General features: G+C 38.6%; 1 pseudogene; it reads left to right on the forward strand.

Moving 5' to 3' along the window:
- The first annotated feature begins 1909 nt into the window (after window positions 1-1909).
- Window positions 1910-3898, forward strand: LOC103226799 (importin subunit alpha-1 pseudogene; annotated as a pseudogene).
- Window positions 3899-5539: the final 1641 nt, after the last annotated feature.

Here is a 5539-nt window from a genome sequence, read left to right on the forward strand (position 1 = left end):
AAGAACACAGCTGAGTGATAGAATATTAGATTAATAGAATTCCTTAAAGCTTCAAATCCCTCATTTCACACATTCATCAATGTTTCTCATTTTGTCTTACTTTTTGTTGGTTTGTTTCTGAGTGCATGGGGATGTTTAAAAACTACTTCTTTATGTGATAGCTGCTGTGAACAGTCACTTCTAAGCGCCCATTGACACTGGAATAGTCTATATATTACCATCTTGAAGACATGTAGCACTAGAATTTCTCTGGATCCTGGGAAGATTCGACTTTTCTCTTGACTTTTCTCTTCTCATAGATAGTTTATCATTTCATATAGATTCGACATTTCTCTTGATTCCCAAATGTGCATATTATTTTGTGTTTCACTACCTAGTAACAGGTGGAGGATGAAAAAATAGCATCTGGACGGACTTTTGCTGTTGTAGATTTGGTGGATAGAAGGAAGAAGTTGAACCGTGCAAATGTAAGCCAAAAATAAAATTCTTAGGCCCTTTAACCATCTGAATAGATCCCTCCTCTTGGCCAAGGCATTCTAAAGTTAACTTGAAAAAACTAGTTCAAGCCATGATGGGAAAGAGGGCGTGGACATGCCTCATTATATCCTCCTCCCCTTCGGAAGTACTAATAGACCAGCCTTTTTAAGTCTGATAAGAACACATTTACAATCTATTATCTTTGAAGCCTGCTACCTGTAGCCTTCATCTACTTTATAAGACATTGGTCTTCACAATCCCTTATTGTAACCCAGACATTCCTTTCTATTGATAATAACTCTTTCAACCAATTCCAATCAGAAAATTTTAAAATCTACCTGTGACCCAGAAGCCACCTCCTAGCCCCCCACCCCACTTCGAGTTGTCCTGCCTTTATGGAGTGAACCAGTGTACATCTTACATGTATTGATTGGTGTCTCATGTCTCCCTAAAATGTGTAAAACCCCAACCACCTTGGGCACAGGTCAGGACCTTGTGAGTCTGTGTTACAGGCATGTCCTTAACCTTGGCAAAATAAACTTTCCAAATTGTTTAAGACCTATCTCAGATACTTTTGGTTTACATACCTTAAGAGGATTCAGCAACAGATATTATCTCAGAGGTGTAAGCATGTATGTAGCTCATCAGCCTTCCTGAATGCAAATTGGTTTCTACAATCATTTTGTCAGGTATTTTACTTCATGGTGTTAAAGTAGAATTTCCTATAAAACAAAAATAGAACTGCTAGTATTTATAAGCACTTTGAAATGATAATAACTTATATTTTTTTGTAAGGGAATATATCCAAGGAGGTAAGGGAATCATGTTGCTTGAATTGATGGATGGATGTAAATATTTTATCACTTTGATGGGTAAATATCAGACAGAGAAATTGTAGATAGATGGAGCAATCTCTGTAATGTTTTCTGCATTAACTCAAGGGTGCTATGCCTCCCTTAGCCTATGGTTTTAGTTTAAATTCTATGTTTGGAAGAAAATAGTGAATTTAACAAATGTAAATTAAATTAATAATGATAAGCATTTTTAAAAACCCTCTCATTCTCAGTATGTTATTCAATAATCAAATAGTCTTGCGTTAACTGACTTGAAGTTTTGTAACAATTTCTCATCTGCCAAACTAGTCGCAGCAAGAAAACTCATCAACATTCAAGGATTGGATTCCTGTCCCTTATATTGCCTCTTCCCACTATCCAATTCAAACATTCAAGTTGAATCTCCCTATTGTTTAGTTAAAGTCTGTTTAGTCAAGCAGACATGTGAGAAAGTGAAGATTTCTATGGTGTTTTAAAAACTGGATTTATGGCAAAATCATTTTATTTTATTTGCTCAATCCCCAGAAAAGAGAGCTTAAAAAAGATTCCCTCTGTAGCGATAGAATTTACTCAAGTTATAAAGCAGTGATATTAATTATAAGGACACCAGACACGGTCTTTGAGCTGAGTGGAGGTGGACGCTTTGAGCGCAGCCGTACCACAGCCGCTGATTCCCCGCATCGCCTCCCATGGAAGCCCGGGCCCGCTTCGCAGCTTTCTCCCTTTGTCTCATAACCATGTCCACCAACGAGAATGCTAATACACCAGCTGCCCGTCTTCACAGATTCAAGAACAAGGGAAAAGACAGTACAGAAATGAGGCGTCGCAGAATAGAGGTCAATGTGGAGCTGAGGAAAGCTAAGAAGGATGACCAGATGCTGAAGAGGAGAAAGGTAAGCTCATTTCCTGATGATGCTACTTCTCCGCTGCAGGAAAACCGCAACAACCAGGGTACTGTAAATTGGTCTGTTGATGACATTGTCAAAGGCATAAATAGCAGCAATGTGGAAAATCAGCTCCAAGCTACTCAAGCTGCCAGGAAACTACTTTCTAGAGAAAAGCAGCCCCCCATAGACAACATAATCCGGGCTGGTTTGATTCCAAAATTTGTGTCCTTCTTGGGCAGAACTGATTGTAGTCCCATTCAGTTTGAGTCTGCTTGGGCACTCACTAACATTGCTTCTGGGACATCAGAATAGACCAAGGCTGTGGTAGATGGAGGTGCCATCCCAGCATTCATCTCTCTGTTGGCATCTCCCCATGCTCACATCAGTGAACAAGCTGTCTGGGCTCTAGGAAACATTGCAGGTGACGGCTCAGTGTTCCGAGACTTGGTTATTAAGTATGGTGCAGTTGACCCACTGTTGGCTCTCCTTGCGGTTCCTGATATGTCATCTTTAGCATGTGGCTACTTACGTAATCTTACCTGGACACTTTCAAATCTTTGCCGCAACAAGAATCCTGCACCCCCGATAGATGCTGTTGAGCAGATTCTTCCTACCTTAGTTCGGCTCCTGCATCATGATGATCCAGAAGTATTAGCAGATACCTGCTGGGCTATTTCCTACCTTACTGATGGTCCGAATGAACGAATTGACATGGTCGTGAAAACAGGAGTTGTGCCCCAACTTGTGAAGCTTCTAGGAGCTTCTGAATTGCCAACTGTGACTCCTGCCCTAAGAGCCATAGGGAATATTGTCACTGGTACAGATGAACAGACTCAGGTTGTAATTGCTGCAGGAGCACTCGCTGTCTTTCCCAGCCTGCTCACCAACCCCAAAACTAACATTCAGAAGGAAGCTACATGGACAATGTCAAACATCACAGCTGGCCGTCAGGACCAGATACAGCAAGTTGTGAATCATGGATTAGTCCCATTCCTTGTCAGTGTTCTCTCTAAGGCAGATTTTAAGACACAAAAGGAAGCTGTATGGGCCGTGACCAACTACATTAGTGGTGGAACAGTTGAGCATATTGTGTACCTTGTTCACTGTGGCATAATAGAACCGTTGATGAACCTCTTAACTGCAAAAGATACCAAGATTATTCTGGTTATCCTGGATGCCATTTCAAATATCTTTCAGGCTACTGAAAAACTAGGTGAAACTGAGAAACTTAGTATAATGATTGAAGAATGTGGCGGCTTAGACAAAGTTGAAGCTCTACAAAACCATGAAAATGAGTCTGTGTATAAGGCTTTGTTAAGCTTAATTGAGAAGTATTTCTCTGTAGAGGAAGAGGAAGATTAAAACGTTGTGCCGGAAACTACTTCTGAAGGCTACACCTTCCAAGTTCAGGATGGGGCTCCTGGGACCTTTACCTTTTAGATCACGTAGCTGAGGCATACATTTGTTGTGTACCATGTTTGGTATTTTGTCTTATTGTTTCTCTACTAAGAACTCTTTTTAAATGTGGTTTGTTATTGTAGCACTTTTTACACTGAAACTATACTTGAACAGTTCCAACTGTACATACTGTATGAAGCTTGTCCTCTGACCAGGTTTCTTATTTCTATGTGGAATTTCATATCTTGCAGCATCCTGTAAATAAACATTAAAGTCCACCCTTTTTTTTACTTCAAAAAAAAAAAAAAAAAAAGACACCAGTCCATAGGTTCATTATCACAAGATTAGTTAATTAATCAATTAGTTAATTGAATTAATTATTTCTTCTTATAGATAGTTTTTTTTTTCCTCTCATAGATAGTTTATCATTTCATATAGGCATATTTTCCTCATCATTTCATATAGGCATCATTTCATATAGGTAAATACAATGTTCTATAACGAATATTTTCCCAAAGTAAAATTTTTAATAAACTAGCTTTGTGATAGCACAGCCTTAAGTTTAAGAGGTAAATGATATGAACAAAACTAAAATGCTTTTGTAGTTAGAAAATTTTGATGGCTTCTTTGTTACAAACACAAAGCAAGGCAAGGCCAAGTTCAAGGCTTGACTCATTGGATGGGTAAACATACAAGGAGACATTCTTAGATTTAGACAGTTTATAACTTACATAAACAGTGAAGAGGAGAGTAAGCCAAAGTTGCCAGCTCCCTGTGATCCTTGTTTTACATACCAGAAAACCAAAAGCAAATAATAAAACCCCAACACCACCGAAATCAAAGGGGCTAGATGGCTGCACTGTGAGTTGTGAGGCACCCATAGTTGAGGAGCCAGTTCTAGACTGCAGAGAAGTGGCTTTGTATTCTGCAGCTTCATTCTGAGAGGGTGGAACAGAAGGCCCCATACTTCCTCCAAGTCTAGGAGTTGATGAGAAACTCCCGTCATTAAAGTCTCCCAGAGGAGATAGGAAGGTGAGTAGGAGGTGGCCTCAGACCTTCCATCCTCTCTTATTACAAGAGGATCACAAGGTGATCGGCCCAGACACAGGTAAGCTGCAGTTCAAGTGTTCACCTAGATGGATGTGTACCAGATTGTGAGGGTGTCATGGCAAAGTTATCTCCTTGCATCCTTCTTAGTAAACAAGCTACATAGAAACTCTGTTCAGGACGACAGGATATTCCAGTTTAATAAATTTTAATAAAACTGGAATTTAGACCTGCCTCCGGGTGCTTTTCATGTTGTTTATAACTTTATGGTACCTAATATATAAATATTGTCCATTTTTCATCTTTACTACAGCGTCATGACCAGCTTAGTAGTTTGAATTCTCATATTCCAAGTTTTCTCATTAACTATCATTATGTTTGTGATCTATGCTTTTTAAAATTTTTAAACAAGTTTGAATTACAGTAAAAATAAGCTGATAGTATTTATTTCCACACATACTACCCCAGGTCAGACTTCTCACTAGGGATATTCAAATGAGAAATAGAGTTAAAAACATAAATAAATAAATAAATAAATAAATAAATAAATAAATGTAAAACCAAGTTTCAAGTTTCAGTATCATCAGTGGTTTACAGAATCAAGCTAATCTTTTTTTTTCTCTCTGGAAATTATTTGATCCAAATCTTGATACAATGAGACAATTAACGGGTAGACTAGTTTACATTTGAAGGTGTTGATCCTATCTTTTGGGCACAGGACCACCTAACAAAACAAGAATGCATATTCCTTAGCTGGTCAGAGATGTAGTAACCCCTACTAAGGGCGCATTTTCCAACAACTACCATAATGTAGCCAAGGACATGCTAGAATACCATATTTCTTGTGTTACAATTTTTAAAACTTTGACAGTCATTTCAACGCTATTTTAGAGGCAA

Source organism: Chlorocebus sabaeus, chromosome 21, assembly GCF_047675955.1.
Source record: "Chlorocebus sabaeus isolate Y175 chromosome 21, mChlSab1.0.hap1, whole genome shotgun sequence".
In the NCBI taxonomy this organism is placed as follows: Eukaryota; Metazoa; Chordata; class Mammalia; order Primates; family Cercopithecidae; genus Chlorocebus; species Chlorocebus sabaeus.